Source organism: Gossypium hirsutum, chromosome A01 (genome assembly GCF_007990345.1).
Source record: "Gossypium hirsutum isolate 1008001.06 chromosome A01, Gossypium_hirsutum_v2.1, whole genome shotgun sequence".
Classification (NCBI taxonomy): domain Eukaryota; kingdom Viridiplantae; phylum Streptophyta; class Magnoliopsida; order Malvales; family Malvaceae; genus Gossypium; species Gossypium hirsutum.
Window position 1 is genome coordinate 20991331 of NC_053424.1, and position 19983 is coordinate 21011313.

The 19983-nt window shown below is 37.3% G+C and overlaps 1 non-coding gene across 1 annotated transcript; it reads right to left on the reverse strand.

Moving 5' to 3' along the window:
- Positions 1-375: 375 nt before the first annotated feature.
- Positions 376-482, reverse strand: LOC121208393 (small nucleolar RNA R71). Its single transcript, XR_005903412.1, has one exon. It is a non-coding gene; the product is annotated as a small nucleolar RNA R71 (small nucleolar RNA).
- Between the last annotated feature and the right edge of the window lie 19501 nt (positions 483-19983).

A 19983-nucleotide genomic window follows, 5' to 3' on the forward strand; every position in this document is an offset into this window, starting at 1 on the left:
CCTGCTCCACGTACTATGTATGATTATGCTAAACCTTCTTTAACAGGAACTGAATCAAGCATAGTTAGACCTGCTGTCGCTGCAAATACTTTTGAACTGAAACCTAACACAATTCAAATGATACAACAGTTTGTTCAGTTTGATGGTTTGCAAGATGAAGATCCAAATGCTCACTTAACAAACTTATTGGAACTATGCGATACATTTAAAATTAATGGTGTTTCTGATGATGCCATTCGTCTTCGGTTATTCCCTTTTTCATTGAGAAACAAAGCAAAAAAATGGTTGAACTCGTTACCATGAGGGTCAATCACTACTTGGGAACAAATAACTGAAAAATTTCTATTAAAATATTTTCTGCCGGTTAAAACGGCCAAATTACGTAATGATATCTCTTCGTTTGTGCAGATGGACTTAGAAACTCTTTATGATGCATGGAAGAGATACAAAGACTTACTGAGAAGGTGCCCTCACCATGGGTTACCGCTTTGGCTTCAGGTTCAAACGTTCCATAATGGCCTGAATCCTTCGACTCGACAAATGGTTGACGCAGCTACTGGCGGAACCATCAATAATAAAACACCTGAAGATGCTTATGAGTTTATAGAGGAGATGTCACTGAATAACTATTAGTGGCAAGTCATGAGGACAAAAGCAATGAAAACAACCGGTGTTTATAATGTCAATTCGATCACCATGCTCTCTAATCAGGTAGAACTCTTGAATAAGAAAATTGATGGTTTTCTTAGTTCTTCACAGGTTCACCTAGTAATGCAGTGCGAGCAAGTGGAGGTGGACCAAGCAATTCGGAGTACCAACCTTATGTCCACAACATGGATAACGAGCAGTTAAATTACATGGGTAATAATCCTCGATCTCAAAACAATCCATATAGTAACACTTACAATGCAGGTTGGAAGACCACCCAAATTTCTCGTGAGGCGGTCAAGGAAATCAAAGGCCACCTCCAGGCTACCAACAACCACCCTACCAATAGGAAAAGAAGCCGAACCTTGAAGAGATGCTCTCAAAGTTTATCTCAGTGTCAAAAACACGTTTCTAGAACACCGAAACAGCATTTAAAAATCAACAACCATTGATCCAAGGGCTCGAAACTCAGATAGGCCAGCTTTCCAAACTAATCTCCGAACGACCACAAGGTAGCTTGCCAAGTAATACTGAACCCAACCCAAGGGAACAGCTCAACTAATTAATATTCAAGATGATGAAGGAGTTGTTGAGCCTGAGCTAGAACCGAGGCAAGAAACTGTGGTAAGCAAAGGTCAAGGTGAGGTAGGTCATAATAAAAACAAATCAATGAATGTCGAATATAAACCTCGTGTGCCATACCCAACGCGACAAGGAAAGACTGCTCAGATGAACAATTTGGTAAATTCCTTAAACTCTTAAAAAAATTATATATTAACTTACCGTTTATTGAAGCTCTATCGCAGATGCCAAACGAAATGAAATTTTTAAAATAGCTTTTAGAAAATAAGCAGAAGTTGGACGATGCGTCGCATGTGGAGCTAAATGCGGTTTGCTCAGCTATTCTCCAGAATAAACTACCTAACAAACTTAAAGATCCAGGGAGTTTTACGATTCCTTGCTTAATTGGTAGTTTAGATGTTAATAATGCATTAACTGATTTAGGGGCTAGTATTAATGTCATGCCCTACAAAATGTTTAAACAATTAGGTCTTGGGAAACCCAAATAGACTAGGATGAGCATTCAATTAGAAAATAAAACTATAAGATTCCCTAGGGGTATTAATGAAGATGTGCTACTTAAAATCGATAAATTTATATTTCCCGTTGACTTTATTGTTCCAGACATAAAGGAGGATAGCAACACTCCTTTAATTTTAGGAAGGCCCTTTTTAGCAACTACTTCGTGTGGGAGATGACACACTCACTCTTCAAACTCACAATTCTGGCAACACATCGAAAATTGAAGGTGATCATCTAAATCATTCTATTAAAACTGACAATATGGTACAACCTACTTTGCAGTAAATGAGTCTGAAGGAAGCACATAAGTCATTCTCAAGCAATAGTAGAGGACCTACTCATGAAGAACGAAGGCTGCAAATAGAGGAGCTAGATGAATGGTGAACACATAAACCAAGAACACACGATAAACCAAAACTACGCCAGAACGAGCTTGATACCTCTCCAAATAACTTAAGGTTGGAGATAAAGTCTTATTAGATGCCGCAGATCCCCACATTGTTTCTACCACACCAAATGAAGAAATCTCTCTTACGGTACTCAGCATTTTCCCATTCGGTACAATCGAGGTGATTCATCCCAAGTTCGGCACTTTTAAGGTAAATAACACCCGTTTAAAACCTTATTTTGATGAGATTAATAGCAGGAATGAGGAGTATAAACTCCTCAAACCACCATGATCATTCAACGGAGAGGTGAGTCGAGCTTAGACTATAACTAAGCGCTTCTCAGGAGGCAACCCAAGCACTAACTGTATTAACTTCTTTATAATTTAGTCTCCAACACCTAACTTAATAACGAAGCTCTTGAATATAGGTTTTCCACAGAGACACGACCAAGCACACGGGCGTGCTTAGGGCCGTGTGAAAATAGGGCAAAGATTTCCCCAAACACGGGCTACGATAAAATGCCACAGCCGTGCGACATGGTCATGGTCGAACCTGCCAAAACGCACGCCCGTGTGGAAGAACCATGGGTGAACCTGTTAAAACAGCATGAGTGTGCGACACGCCTGTGTCTAGCACCCGTGGTCGAACCTGTTAGATTGACATGGGCGTGGGTCTTCATAGACGGGTGTGGGAGAAGCGAACAACGCCAGACAACAACCGTGCGACACAGCCGTGTGCACCCACACGCCTAAGGAACACGGGCGTGTACTAAATGTCAGACGCGCCCAAATTCAAAATTCGTGAATCACACGGGCTGAAATTGGGGAACACGGGCGTGTTACCTGGTCGTGTGCCCCAAAATCTATAAATACACTGCACTATTCATTGTCTTCCCTACTCAAAAACCCTAACCCTCACTGCTGCAATTCCACACGGCCTCCCCGTCACGCCCGTGTGCCGCTCCCAACTTCATTCTCAATGCCCAATCTCTTCCCTTTAGGGTATACAATGTCGTCTTCATGTGGTAAAAAGGCCGATGTCCCTGTTTCAAAGAAAGGGAAGGGAGGGTCATCGTCCTCGGGTCTTACCGTATAATTTCGTCACCCTTTCCTGAGGTTCCCCATCGGCCCCCAAGAAGAACTATTGCAAATACTCCGGGCCCGACCTTTAATTGTGGGCCGCTACATCGATTGGGCTACGGTAGAACAAGTTTAGATGGCTGAAGCAATTCGGGTCCTCCTAACCACCGACCCTTAGGAGCTGTTCTTTGGGATCATCGAGCCAACATACCTCGAGATCACGATGGAACTATGCTTAATGTTCCATCTTCAGACCATATGACAAACTACGATGATCCCGGCATGGTCCAATTTTGCCTAGGTGGGTTAGCCCGCCAGCTCAGTATCCCAGAATTCGGTACGGCACTAGGTTTATATACGGAGGAATTCAAGGAGGAGAATCACTTACATGCCCTCAACCGCCACATCCATCATTCTCTTTCACGGTGCTGGGACGCACTAGTACTAGGTGGGACCACCTACAATCCTAGCCGCTCCAAGGCATCGGCTCTCCCTCCATCTCTGAGGTACCTACACGCCATTTTGGCTCACACGACTATAGGAAGGCGAGAGAGCACCAGCGTCGTCAACACTCACGACGCCTACTTTTTATGGTGTATGTCGCACAGGCACGTCATCGACCTTGCCTATTTCACCGCCCTCGCGATTCAGCACCGGATGGAGCGGCATAGAAAGGGGGTCATCTCCATTGGCCCCTCAACACCGCAGCCCAAGAATCATCCTTAACCCTTATTGGCCAGATGTCTCCACAAGGCATCTCGAGCATGCTTAGCATGAGGATGATTGAAAAGTGCCGAGGAACCTACCCTCCTCAATATAGTCTCACCCAATCTACCAATGAGGAGGCCTACGAAGACATTTCTGATGATGTCCCTCCACAGCACGAGGAACCACCGACTCAGCCACCACCACCCTCTCGTCCAGTTCATACGGCGGCTTCATATACTGACATCTCTGAGCGCCTCACTCGATTCGAGCAACAGTGTTTTCAAAGATTTGACAACATTGATGCTACTCTACAGAAGATTTGTCAGCACCTCCACATCTCATCGCCAATCCCACCACGTGAACCATCTAGCAATGAAGATGTTTAAAAACATTTATTAATTATTTTATGTTTTTAATTTTTATTAAAACTATTTTTTTATTAGATTTTAGAACTTTATTTTTAATTATAAATTTTGGTTATTTCTTTATGAGTAATTATTCTTCCTAATATCCCCTAGAAAGTTCCTGATTTTATCACAGTTATATAGAGCTCTTAAGCTCATCATCGCATAGGAACTAAAAACTCCACCGGGAAAGGTTCTCCACGACTGTCATTTCTTGATCCTCCACGACTGTCATTTCTTGATCGACCATGACCATAGCTACCACTAGATATAATATTCTTTTGGCGCATGACTTATGGACTAATGAACCTCTACCACTGAAGGAGTATCCTCCTCCACTCTCGCACCGATTACTCTCCAAAACTCCAGTTCGAAGAATTCATCATACAGGAAGTTTCACTTCTCCCCCTATCTTACGATTACAATTTTTTTTCCCTATTTATCTTTGTACATTAAGGGCAATGTACATCTTAAGTGTGGGGGGTATTTACTTCATTTCCCTATCAGAAAAATCCCTGAATGACTGCCTTGTTCTCTTGAAAAGCTTTCATATCATATTTAGGATAAATTTTAATTGATTTATGATTTTGATTGATATATATTAAATTAAAACATAGGCATTTATGCATTGATTGTTTGAAACTTTAAGACATTAGAGAATCAAGCATGATAAGTTGATTTTTAAGAATTTAAAATCTTAGGTTGTTTCCCCAAAGTTTAGGAATTAATTTGAGTTGGAATTCACAAGTTTTAAACATCAAAAAGCAATAATTTTTGTGAGATTCTTGAGCCTTTTGAGCATCTATTAATTCTTTCATGCTCACTTTTATTATTGCTTTGAGTGCGTCAGCATTGAACTATTATTCTAGAACTTGCTTAATTATGCATGTCCAGACCACACCATTTGATTTGATACGTCAAAATGAGAAATGCACTTAGGATTAACCCATTCATGCCATGAAAAGCCTACCTCCACGATTAACCATTAGTAAACCCTGTTGAGCTAACAAGCCATTTCTTGTATTACCCTTAATATTAACCCTTAACCCATTATTGTTAAAATCCCCTAAATTAATTTGATCCCTATTTTTGTCGAGATTTAAGTTGAATAAATTGCTTAGCTATGTCTTGTTCATAATAGTTAGTCTATGTTATTTAACTTGTTCTTAAAAAAAACAAAAAGCAAACAAACAAACAAACATGTAAACATATTAGTAGTGATCTTTTGTTTGTAAGCTTCAGTATATAAATTCCATAGTCAGAGAAGGAGTTATGTTGTACGTAAGTGATGATTAAATATTTTTCTAGTTAAGTAATTTTTCAAATCAATCTCGATTCTAACCTTTTCTTTCAGCTTGTGACCACGACTCCTAACCAAAGCCTCATTACAACCCTCTAAAGACCTTTTGATTGATGTATCATCTCAATTAATAGTGCTGGAGATTTGATTTTCATGCAAGCCTATAGTAATAACTTTGCATATTGACTAATGAGTGTTTCATTTATTGTCCTTAAACACCTCGAGAGATTTGAGTGAATCTTTAGTGAGGATATAAAACTCTGTGACATTTTGAATACAAGGTAATTACCTAGACGAGGGGAGACACCTATGTTTTCAGAATAAAATGCTCAACTTGGAATGATTGAAACTTCGATGTTCTTTTAGTTGAATTCTCAATGTATGATTACCTATAGATTATTTTGAGATATTATCGATAGAAATTATAAGCTAAGAAGAATTTATTTTGATTATGAGTTGAGAATTTTGCTTGAGGACAAGCAAATGCTTAAGTGTTGGGGTTATTGATAAACTGTAATTTATACATATTTTTACCACAAGTTTAACACATTTTATGGATGATTTTTATTAGAATTGGTGAATTCGATTCTCCTAACGCTTTAATTTCATGTTTTATACTTAGTAGAGCACAGGAGAGCGAAAGGAACGAGAAATGGGCCAAAAACGAAGAAAATAGGCCAAAGTACGAAATCAACACAGCTTGGACCTCCTCATACGGGCAGACCACACGGTCGTTTCAATTTGGCAGGCTCGATCACGGCCTGAAGTAATCGCACACGGGCGTGTCACACTAGCGTATCCCTGCCGAGCCCAAGTTGAGTCCAATTTGAAAAAGGCTAATTTTGAGGGCTCTTAGGCATTCCAAAGCCTATAAATACACCTTAGAGGAGGAAGAAAAGGACACACAAAGAGGGAGTAAGAAATTACTCCAAGGAAGCCGATTGATCCATCTCAGAAGCCGGATTCACCATCAAGACTGAAGATCTCTCCTCAGTTTCCCCTCCAGGAGTTTTGGGTTGTCTTTATGTTTTGTATTCTTTATTATTCTGAGATGTTTTCATATTTAGTTATGAACTAAAATCCCTAAATACTTAAGGGGAATGAAACCTAAGACGAATCTTGTTATTATTTTCTGAATTGTATGATAAATATTTAACTTGTTCTTAATTATATGTTCTTAATTCTTGTTTTGATATCCCAGGATATTGATTCAAGATAAGCTCTTATTCAGAGGAGGAATAGACCCTGTCTAAGAGTACATTTGTCATAATTAAGCGGAGTTGTTTGCGCGCCTAGACATAGGGTGACAAGATTTTGCCAGATTAGGGTGAAACCTAATAAGGGAATCCATAGATCGAGTTAATGCAACCCTATAGTGTTAATTAGCGAAAAGTCTCAATTATTCAATCTAGGAATTAGACATTATTAGTCTTGAATAGGGATAATAACATAACTTAGGGATCTCCACAGATCAAGTTAAATGAATAAATCGTCCGATTCAGAGCCAAAATAACAAGTACAGTCTAGGTGGATTTTTCCTTAGGTATTGTCTTAATTCAATCGATTTTCCCAAAAGCAATTCCCCAATTCTATTCTCTGTGAGTTCTTAGTTTAGATAATTAGTTAGTTAAAACAAAACCTCTTTATTCTTAGGCTAGATAATAAAAAGACAGCCATTACTAGTACTTTTAGTTCCTTTGGGTTCGACAATCTGGTCTTGCTAAAACTATACTACTGTTCGATAGGTACACTTTCCTACATCGCGATAATAGTTAGTTTCAAGAATTATTAATTATAAATATTTAAAACCTATCACGAAATCATGCAATCAATGAGCATAGGAGAGTGAAAGGAACGAGAAACGGGCCAAAAACAGAGAAAATGAGCCAACGTACAAAAATAACACGACCTGGACCTCCTCACCGGGTAGACCACACGGGCAGACCACACGGCCGTGTCAATTTGGCAGAATCAAAGCACGACTCACACGAGTGGACCACACGCTCGTGCCTATCTTACAGGCTTGACCACGGCCTTAAGCAATCGCACACGGGCGTGTCCCTGCTGAGCCTAAGTTGAGTCCAATTCGAAAAAGGCCATTTTGAAGGTTCTTAGGCATTCTAAAGCTTATAAATACACCATTGAGGAGGAGGAAAAAGGGGACACAGAGAAGGAAGCAGGGAACTGCTCAAGGAAAGCCAATTGTTCCATCTCAGAAGCCGGATTCATCATCAAGACTGAAGATCTCCCTTCAATTTCCCTCTAGGAGTTTTGGGTTTTTCTTTATGTTTTGTATTCATTATTCTTCTGAGATGTTTACCTTTTTAGTTAGGAACTAAAACCCTAAATACCTAAGGGGAATGAAACCTAAGACAGATCTTGTTATTATTATTTGAATTGTATGATAAATATTTGACTTGTTCTTAATTATGTGTTCTTAATTCTTGTTTCGATATTCCAGGATTTTGATTCAAGTTAAGCTCTTATTTAGAGGAGGAATAGACTCTGTCTAAGAGTACATTTGTCATAATTAAGCGGAGTTGATTGCGCGCCTAGAGATAGGGTAACAAGATTTTTTCGGATTAGGGTGAAACCTAATAAGGGGATTCATAGATCGAGTTAATGCAACCCTAGGGAGTTAATTAGAAAGAGATTTCAATTAGTCAACCTAGGGTTAGACATTGTTAGTCTCGAGAGGGATAATAATATAACTTAGGGATTTCTACGGATCAAGTCAAATGAATAAATTGTCCGATTCAGAGTCAAATAACAAGTGAAGTCTAGGTGGATTTTCCCTTAGGTGTTGTCTTAATTTTTATTCTTCGGCTATTTCATTATGAGTAATTATGCTTCAGTATACCTCTTAAAGAGTTACTGATTTTATCATAGTTACAAAGAGCTCCTCAGCTCATCATCACGTAGGAACTAAAAACTCCACCGGGAAAGGTTCCCCACGATTGCCATGTCCTGCTCGACAACGACCATAGCCAACTTCAGATATAATATTCTTTTAGTGCAGGACTTATGGACTAATGAATCTCTGCCACCGCCGGAGCATCCTCCTCCACCCTCACGCCGATTATTCTCCAAAACTCTAGTTCAAGGAAATTCATTCATCACTCAGGAAGTTTCACTTCGCTCCCTTTCTTATATTTATATTCTTTTCTACATATCTATCTTTGTACATTGAGGGCAATATACATCTTAAGTGTGAGGCGGTATTCATTTCAATATTAGAAAAATACCTGAATGATTGCCTTGTTCTCTTGAAAAACTCTCATATCATGTTTAGGATAAATTTTGATTGATTTATGACCTTTATTGATATATCTTGAATTAAAACATAGGCAATTATGCATTGAGGGTTTAAACTTTAAGACATTAGGGAATCAAGCATGATAAGTTGATTTTTGAAGAATTAAAAACTTTTAGGTTGTTTCCCCAAGTTTAGGTATTATCTTGAGTTGGAATTCACAAGTTTAAACATCAAAAAGCCATAATTTTTGTGAGATCTTGAGCCTTTAGAGCATCTATTATTTCTTTCATGCTCACTTTCATTATGAGTGCATCAGTATTGAATTGCTATTCTAGAACTTGCTTGATTATGCACGTCAAGACCACACCATTTGATTTGATATGTCAAAGTGATAAAGGCACTTAAGTTTAACCCACTCACTCCATAAAAGCCTACCTCCACAATTAACCCTTAGTGAACCCCCTTGAGCCTAACAACCCATCATTGATTTACCCTCGATATTAACCCAAAACTCATTATTGTTGAAATCCCCTAAATTAATTTGATCCCTATTTATGTCGAGATTTGAGTTGGAATAATTGCTTAGCTATGTTTTATTCTTCTTCTTTTTTTGTAATTTGAATTGTTCTTAAAAAAAATGTATACATATTAGTAGTAGTGATCTTTTGAGGTAAAGAAGTTAAAATCCATATTCTGAGAAAAAGCTCTGTTGTACGCAATTGATGACTAATCATTTTTCTAGTTAGGCAATTTTTCAATTCAATCTCGATTCTAACCCTTTCTTTCAGCTTGTGACCACACCCTTTAACCAAAGCCACATTACAACCCTCTAAAGACCTTTTGATTGATGTTTCATCTCAATTTATAGTGGTGGAGATTTTATTTTCATGCAAGCCTATAGTAATGACTCTTCATTATTGACTATTGAATGCTTCATTTTATTGTCCTTAAACACCTCGAGTGATTTGAGTGAATCTTTAGTGAGGATGTGAAACTCTGTGATATTTTGAATAAAAGGTAATTACTTAAATGAGGGGAGACACCTATGTTTTCATGATAAAATGCTCAACTTGGAATGTTTGAAACTTTGATGTTCTTTCTGTTGAATTTTCAATGTATGATTACCTATAGATTATTTTGAGATATTATCGATAGAAATTATAAGTTGAGAAGAATTTATTTTGGTTATGAGTTGCGGATTTTGTTTGAGGCCAAGCAAATGCTTAAGTGTGAGGGTATTTGATAAACAGTCATTTATACATATTTTTATCCCATGCTTAGCACATTTTATGGATGAATTTTCCTTGAAATTGGTGAATTCGATGCTCCTAATGCCTTAATTTCATGTTTTATACTTAGGTGAGCATAGGAAAGTGAAAGGAACGAGAAACAGGCCAAAAACGGAGAAAATGGGCCAATGTACGAAATCAACACGGCCTAGACCTCCTTACACGGGTAGACCACAAGGCCGTGTCAATTTGGCAGAATCAAAGCACGACTCACACGGGTGGACCACACGCCCGTGCCTATTTAACAGGCTTGACCACGGCCTTAAGGAATCGCACACGGGAGTGTCCCTACCGAGCCCAAGTTGAGTCCAATTCGAAAAAGGCCAATTTTGAATGTTCTTAGGCATTCTAAAGCCTATAAATACACCATTGAGGAGGAGGAAAAAGGGGACACAGAGAAGGAAGCAGGGAACTGCTCAAGGAAAGCCAATTGTTCCATCTCAGAAGCCGGATTCATCATCAAGACTGAAGATCTCCCCTCAATATCCCTCCAGGAGTTTTGGGTTTTTCTTTATGTTTTGTATTTATTATTCTTCTGAGATGTTTACCTTTTTAGTTATGAACTAAAACCCCTAAATACCTAAGGGGAATGAAACCTAAGACAAATCTTGTTATTATTATCTGAATTGTATGATAAATATTTGACTTGTTCTTAATTATGTATTCTTAATTCTTGTTTTGATATTCCAGGATTTTGATTCAAGTTAAGCTCTTATTCAGAGAAGGAATAGACCCTGTCTAAGAGTACATTTGTCATAATTAAGCGGAGTTGATTGTGCGCCTAGAGATAGGGTGACAAGATTTTGCCAGATTAGGGTGAAACCTAATAATGGGATCCATAGATCGAGTTAATGCAACCCTAGAGAGTTAATTAGAAACAGATTTCAATTATTCAACCTAGGGTTAGACGTTTTTAGTCTCGAGAGGGATAATAATATAACTTAGGGATTTCTATGGATCAAGTCAAATGAATAAATCGTCCGATTCAGAGTCAAATAACAAGGGAAGTCTAGGTGGATTTTTCCTTAGGTATTGTCTTAATTCAATCTTTTTTCCAAAAATAATTCCCCAATTCTATTTTCTTTGAATTCTTAGTATAGTTAAGTAGTTAGTTAAAACAAATCCCATTATTCCTTGGCTAGATAATAAAAAGACAGTCATTACTAGTACTTTTAGTTCCTTTAAGTTCGACAATCTGATCTTGCTAAAGCTATACTACTGTTCGATAGGTACACTTGCCTTCATCGTGAAATAGTTAGTTTCAAGAATGATTCATTATAAATATTTAAAACATGTCACACATATCACGCATCAATATGAGCCACAATCGACAATTTACGGAATAGAGATGACATGAAAACCAAGATAAAGAAGTCCAGGATAATGAAATTCATGATAAAGAAATCCAAGATACAATATCACAATGAAAGTCCCAAAACAACGCTCATAAGAAAAATATGAAAGATCTCGATAATTCCTCAAAGCAAAGAAGTCCAGAAGAATACATCAACCCAACCCACTAGAATTAAATGCAACAAGGATAACATACCTTCCCCTATATGTATCGAACAGAGCATCAATTAGAAGAAACATAATCATAACATCATGCGTACTACCTCATAAAGTCCCAATAGTTGAATGTAATAGAATGCCAGAGGGAAATAAAGCAATACAGATTATATACCAGTCAGACTATCAATACTTTCATCTATGCATCATGACTAGAAAACATTCCCATAGAACAAGGATTTTATCAGAAGCGCAATAGCCATAGGAATAATCCCAAGAACAATTAAACATATAGAATACCACAGAAGAAGCTGCCGAAATCTGTTCAGCCATAACTGTTACACTTAGATATCTTACCCTTCAAATATTATTCCCTCAACTATTTCTATCATCACAAATCCCGTATTATTCCTTTCACTGAAGAAAATAAGTTCAGAAGGAGTTCCAATTACTACATTCTTTCAACATCGTATCTGAATAAGTCGATTTACCAAAGTTAAGTTCTTCTCTCATTGTGATGTTTCGTAAACCGAATAACCTTTAAATCAATCTGATACCTTTCTAGTTGTATTGTAACACCCCGAACCCGAGACCGTCACCGGAGTCGAACACGAGGTGTTAACAGACTTTAAACCACTTATAAAAAAATTTCCCAGACACTGCCAATCTGCGTACTAGTCGCTTAAAAAAATCATATCTTGAGTTCAGAAACTCGGAATCCAGTTCCGTAAATTTTCCCTGAAACTAGACTCATATGTCCATCTACAAATTGTTTTCTAGAATTTTTTGTTGGGCCAATTAGTACAGTTTATTAGTCAAAGTCTCCCATGTTACAGGGATTGACTACACTGACCTTTGCGTATTACGACTTGGATATCTCCCTGTACAGGGCTTCAATACTGATGTCGTTTGTTTCTATAGAAACTAGACTCAAAGATAAATCTATACATATATGGAATGACTCCTAATTATCTGCGGTTAATTTATAATGAATTTCCAAAGTCGAAACAGGGAATCCAGAAACCGTTCTGGCCCTGTCTTACGAGAACCTGAATATCTCTTAACATACTGTCCATATGATCGTTGCGTTACTTTCCTATGAAAATAGATTCATCAAGGTTCATTTACATAATTTATTCACTATTTAATTCCCTTCATACTATTTTTAGTGATTTTCCAAATCTACATCACTGCTGCTGTCAGCATCTGCCTTTAAGGTAGACTTTACCTATTTCATAGTTTCCATGATTCAACTAGCCCTTTTAGCATAAATAGCACAAATTATGATAGTGATTAACCATTCCCATGGCCAATCCTTGTTAAGCATATCCACACCTCTCAATAACCATATCCATACCAAATGATTATAACATTATACTCAAACATATATAAGCCATTTTCGCATGGCTATCCAAAATTATACAAGTCCAAAGGGTCCATGACCCCCAACAAAAAGGGTAGTCCTATACATGCCATTTCGAAGTTCAACCAAAATTGTACCAAAAGGGGGGGGGATTTGATAGTGTGGGCGACTTCGACTTCAAAATCCCGAGTCCGATAGCTGGAGAACCAAAATCTATAAAACAGAGAATCAAGGAGACGGAGTAAGCAATTTATGCTTAGTAAGTTTTGAGCAAGGGATTCCAGCACAACAAAAGTATAGCATTCATGTAGCTAAACGGATAATTTCATATGCACAATTTTTCAATATCATACTTACTTCACATTACCAACCCTTTTATTCATACACAAAGATCAACTTAGCCAAAGGCCGGTAGCTCATTTATCAACTGAGCGAATACTTATTTGTAAGGGCTCAACTAATTCAAAGCACATACGAAACATACCTTAATGTTGGGATGTTTCAAGCGTATTAACTGAAATTTTTACAGCAAGATCATTCATTCCCAAATCACGTACCTTCGGAATTTAACCGGATATAGCTACTCGTTCAAATGCCTTTGGGACATAGCCCGGTTATAGTAACTCGCACAAATGCCTTTGGGACTTAACCCGGATTTAGTAACTCGCACAAATGCCTTCGGGACTTAACCCGGATTTAGTAACTCGCACAAATGCCTTCGGATCTTAGTCCGGATTTAGTAACTCATACAAATGCCTTCGGATCTTAGTCCGGATATGGTCACCTAGCACAAAGCCTTCGGGACTTAGCCCGGACATCATTCAAATAACCATGCACATTTAACAATAAATCATGGCACATTCGTATTTCGTTTTCGTTAGCAAAACTCAAACACAAGACACTTATCATTCTTGCAATTTCGGCTCAATAGCCACACACAAAGAGCATGATTTTGATTTGCTTAAAACATGATCTAATCAAATCATAATTTAAGCTCTTTTACTCAAGAACTTACCTCGGATGTTGTCGAACGATTCCGATAGCTATTCGACCACTTTTTCCTTCCCTTTATCGGATTTAGTTCCCCTTTGCTCTTGAGCTTAATTAAACAAATAAATTGATTTAATCATTTGAGCATCGAAAAGAGGAACACAAGGCACTTAGCCCATATTTATACGTTAGACATTAAAGTCACATATGTACGGAAATCATGAATCAAACTCAACATTTTAGCTAATTTTCCCACTTGGCCGAATTTTCTAAGCCAAGACAAAAGCATCAATATGCTTGCCTCTAACCGAATACATGCAACACCAATCTCCTTCCTATGGCCGAACATGCATGTCTATGTTGGGGCCGATTGCAACAGTTAATACATTCTACAAGTATGGTCACTTGTATTGACTAAACACCATTTTGTTTCAAGTTCAAAACTTGGCTAATACACACATATATACACTAGTAAAGCATCCTCTCCCTTTCCATCAATTTAACACATGCATTACTCATTAATATACAAAAATTATATTCGGCCTTAGCACACAACTTGCTAGCCGATTCTTCTCCATCTAGCAACCAATGCACATATGTGCTCACTCAAAAATGCTAAAAAGAAGATTCAAGAATCATCAATCCACCATCACATGCATCATTAACAAGCTTCATATTTAGCATGCAATGGCATTAACACAAAATCCACCTAGGTCGAATATCATCCCCATGACATAGCAAAGATTTGAACCATGGGCTAATTAGAACTCAAGCTAGCAACTAAAAACATGCATGAATCTCATGGCACAACCTCAAACATACCTTGATCTAGATACAAGTATGGCCAAACCTCCTCCTAATCCTCTTCCAAACCAAACATGAAGCAAGAACTCCTTCCTCCTTCCTTAGAATTTTCGGCCAAAAGAAGATGAAAAAGGATGAACAAAATTTTTCTTTTCTTTTCTTTTACTCACGGCAATGGGGGGGCATGGATGAGACCATTCTTTTTTTTCATCACTCCTCCCTTTCATTATTTAATTACCATGCTCATTATTTTATTGTTTCCACCCATGATGCACCAACACAACATGTCTATGACATGTCTTGCCCATCACACTTGGTCTACCATACTTGTCATGGCCGGCCACTACTAATAGAGGGGGGGAAATTGACATGCAAGTCCCCCTTTTTTCAACATGCACTAATAGGTCCTTATGCTTTGACCTATCACATTTCAAAATTTTCTCACACAAGTCCTATTTACTAAAACTCACATGCAATCGACTAAATCGAAGCTTGAAATTTTCACACATTCATAATTACATATTCTAGACAATAAATATCACATTCGAACATTTAGGTGACTCGGTTTAGCGGTCGCGAAATCGCTTCCCGGTTAGGGTCAATTTTGGGCTGTCACAACTCTCCTCCACTTAAGAAATTTTCGTCCCCGAAAATCTTACCGGTAAATAGGTTTGGGTATCGTTCTTTCATCGAGCTCTCGGTTTCCCAAGTAGCTTCCTCGATCTCGTGTTTGAGCCATAACACCTTAACTAACAGAACCCCTTTTTTTCGCAACTCTTTCACTTCACGAGCTAGGATACGAATCGGTTCTTCTTCATAACTCAAGTCAGATTGAATTTCAACTTCTGAGGGATTAATCACATGTGACGGATCGGATCTATAACGTCGAAGCATCGAACCATGAAAGACATCGTGAATCTTTTCAAGTTCAGGGGGCAAAATCAATCTATACGTAACCGGACCAACTCGTTCGGAGATTTCGTACGGCCCAATGAATCTCGGGATCAACTTGCCCTTACGGCCAAATCTGAGTACCTTTTTCCAAGGCGAAACTTTAAGAAACACTTTATCTCCCACCTGATATTCAATGTCTTTTTGTTTCAAATCCGCATACGATTTTTGACGATCTGTGGCTGCCTTCAGACTTTCACGGATTACCTTTACTTTCTGTTCGGCATCTTTAATCAAATCAACTCTGAAAATTTTACTTTCACCGAGCTCGGTCCAAAACAATGGTGTACGGCATTTACGACCGTACAAAGCCTCGTAAGGTGCCATCTTAATACTTGATTGAAAACTATTGTTGTAAGCGAATTCAATCAAAGGTAAATACCGTTCCTGTGACACCCCTAAAGCGACCCTAGTCGGAAAGTGGTTTCGGGACCACGAAATCGAGTCACAAAAATAATTAGATGTTATATTCTGTGCTTATTGTATGTGGAATTTGTATGTGTGAATATTTCGTGCCTTGATTTTTATCAAGGCGGTGTTAATTTATAAGAAAGGACCCATGTGATAAGACTTGATAATGTGATAGGTGAAATTTAAAGTGGCCAAATAATGCATGAGTTATTGACATGAGGGACTTGCATGTCAAATGGACCACTTTTAATTAGTGGCCAGCCATAATGATAGTTGATAGATATTATATGCATTTCATTTTAGCATGATAATAGTTAGTGGCTTTATATTATGGAAGAAAGAATAATTAAAAGAAGAAATGGGTGATAAAAACAAAGGTGGTTCATCCTCACTCTACCATTGCCGTAACTTGAGATTAGAAAGAAAAAAAAAGAGAACATGCATGTAGTTCATCTTGGAGGCCGAACAAAGGAGAAAGAAAATAAAATTTGTGGCTTTGAAGTTTCGGCCATTTGGAAGCAAGAATTCAAGGTGAAATTCAAGTTGTTTTGTTAATTTTTAGTATCATTGAATCCCTTACTTAATTTTCTCTAAAACCCATGAGTTAAAATTTGTTTTGGTGAATAATTGATGTTCGGCCATGAGTTGATGAGCTAAGAAATTTGAGTTTGATGTTAGAATTTAAAAATCAAGTGTTAGATGAATGCCTTTTGTGTTACGATTTTATGTGATTTTTCCTAAATTGTCTATGAATTTTTGGTTGTTGATTTCATGGTAATGGTATATTGAATCCATGATTTGAATTCATGAAAATTTAGTAAGGTTGCATTCGGCAACTTGCTTGGAATTAAGAAATGATGTCTAAGCTTAGGTGATTTCGATGATGATATATATATTCATAAGTATATTTAGCTGATTCAGCTTTGGTATTTGCATAGAAAAAATATGTGTGAAGTTAGTTGTTGTGTTTGGTTAAGGTACTATAAATAGCTTATGATTAATTCATCTTTGGTAAGTTTCATGTATGATATGCTATGGCTTTGAGAATGCATTTTATAAATTAGTTCGAAAAGGAGTGAAATAACAATTATATGTTTGACTATGTATTGGATATTTTGGTTTGGTTTGTCAATGCAATGTATGCGCTTAGGTTATGCTTAAATGGTTAGTGGAAGTAAATGATGTAATGTCAACCATAATTTTATATGTTAACAAATATTATGCTATTTGTTATGATTGGTATGAGTTAAAATGCGGATGTGTATAGATAAGCAAAAGGATATGTTTAGTATTTAGTTAAAGTAACGAAATTGTACTAAAGAGAGTATTAATGCATGTTTGGTACTTGAGATGATTGAGGTGGTGATCTCGAAGCTAAATGTTATAAGGAATAAATGTATTTCTTGCTAACCGAATTATAATATAATCGAATGTGGTTTTACACAATAGTGATGTGATAAGTTTAAATTTGGTTCATTAGCTCAAGAACTCAAGGAAACAAAGTCGGATCGTGGAAAAAGGGAAATTGGTCGAATAGTCGGAATTGACGTACATTAGCGATCGAGGTAAGTTTTAAGTATTAAAGCCTATAATGTGATTGAGTATGATATGTTAAGCACATATTAAAAGAATCATAACTCTATTGTAAATCTTTATGCATATAGCCTAATGGTTATTATGAAGTATAGGTAAGTTATTGATATGATATGTTGCCAAATGGATATGATATTATGAAGTGCTGAAAGGATATGTCAGAAGAGTAAAATTGTGATAAACCTGCTCAGGACAGCAGCAGTAACATGAATTTAGAAAATCACCATAAATTCATGGATTTGAATTAGAGGCTGAATGAGACATGAAATTAAAGCTTAATGAGTCTAGTTTCTTATAAAAGAAACCGTGTAAGCAAAGGAATTTCTGATAACGAGAAATTTGATTCGTAGTGAAGAGTGGTCAGATTAGTCAAGCAGTGAAACAGGGGAAAACTTTAAGAAAAAATCTGGTATTTATTGGCCAAACCTAAAATTCTGGAAATTTTATGGATGGAAGACATACGAGTCTATATTCAGGAAAAATTTACGGAAAGTGATTTGGAGTTTTGTAGCTCCAGTTATAAATAATTTAGTGACTATTGCTCAGGAAAAACAGCTTGTGCTGAATTTGAGATTGTGTTGTAAACCTTGATAAACTTGTTTTAGTTGCTTATAAGCTATTGATTAAACCCATATGTGAATTCTAAATTGTGATAAGGCCTAATGGCCGATGTGATGAATGTGAAAGTGTATATATGTGATAAGGCTTAATGGCCGATGTGATGAATGTGAAAGTGTATATATGTGAATAGGGCCTAATGGCCGATGTGATGAATGTGAAAGTGTATATATGTGATAAGGCCTAATGGCCGATGTGATGAATGTGAAAGTGTATATATATGTGATAAGGCTTAATGGCCGATGTGATGAATGTGAAAGTGTATATGTGCGATAAGGCCTAATAGCCGATGTGATGAATGTGAAAGTGTATATATATGTGATAAGGCTTAATGGCCGATGTGATGAATGTGAAAGTGTATATGCGTGATAAGGCTTAATGGCCGATGTGATGAATGTGAAAGTGTATATATGTGACAGGGCCGAGTGGCCAATGTGATGGATGTGAAAGTGCATAAATGTGATAAGTCCCGAAGGGCATTTGTGTCAGTACTATATCCGGGTTAAAACCCCGCAGGCTTTATGCGAGAATATTATCACTGATTAATGTCCTTAAGCTTCGTGCTTGTACTATATCGAGCTCTAAAGACCCGATGACTACGTGTGGGGATTTTGTCCGGGTAAGACCCGATAACTTCGTGTGGAGATTATGTCCGGGTAAGACTTCGTAATAAGAATTGCTTATAAATATATTCAATGCGAAAGGTTAAACAGGTATGTACCAAGTTTATATGTGAGCTTGATTTGCACTAAATCATAAGGTAGTTATGTGATGCATACGAGAGCAATCTATGAGACTATTCCTATGATTATGTGACATCGGATCAGTGTGAGAGGTGATGTGAAATCATACGATATATCTATGTCACATGAGCTCACTTTTATGTGAAAGTTTATCTGCCTATTGTATATGATGAGATGTGCAGATTCGGTAAAGGGATGGTATGCCCGAAGGAAGAGTGAAATAAAAATACGAACAACTATGTTATAATTTGATTGTTATCTGTTGACACTGCTTAAAACTTACTAAGCATTGTAATGCTTACTCCGTTTACTCTGTTTCCTCTGTTTATAGATCTCATTGCGAAGCTACAGGCTCGGGGATCGTCAGCAACTAGTCACACTATCACTATCCACTGTTTGGTACTGCTATGTTTCGGATTGTCTTATGGCATGTATAAAATAGACTAGTGGCGGAAGAATATTTTGGTTAATGTATATAGCCATGCGAAAATGGCTTATATATGTTCGAGCATAATGTTATAATCATTTGGTATGGAATGGTTAATCGCTATCATGATTTGTGCTATTTATGCAAAAAGGGCTAGTTGAATCATGGAAACTATGAAATAGGTAAAGTCTACCTTAAAGGCAGATGCTGGCAGCAGCAGTGATGTAGATTTGGAAAATCACTAAAAATAGTAGGATTGGAATTAAATAGTGAATAAATTATGTAAACGAAACTTGATGAATCTATTTTCATAGGAAAGTAACGAAATGATCATATGGATAGTATGTTAAGAGATATTCAGGTTCTCGTGAGACAGGGCCAGAATGATTCTGGATTCCCTGTTCCGACTTTGGATAAT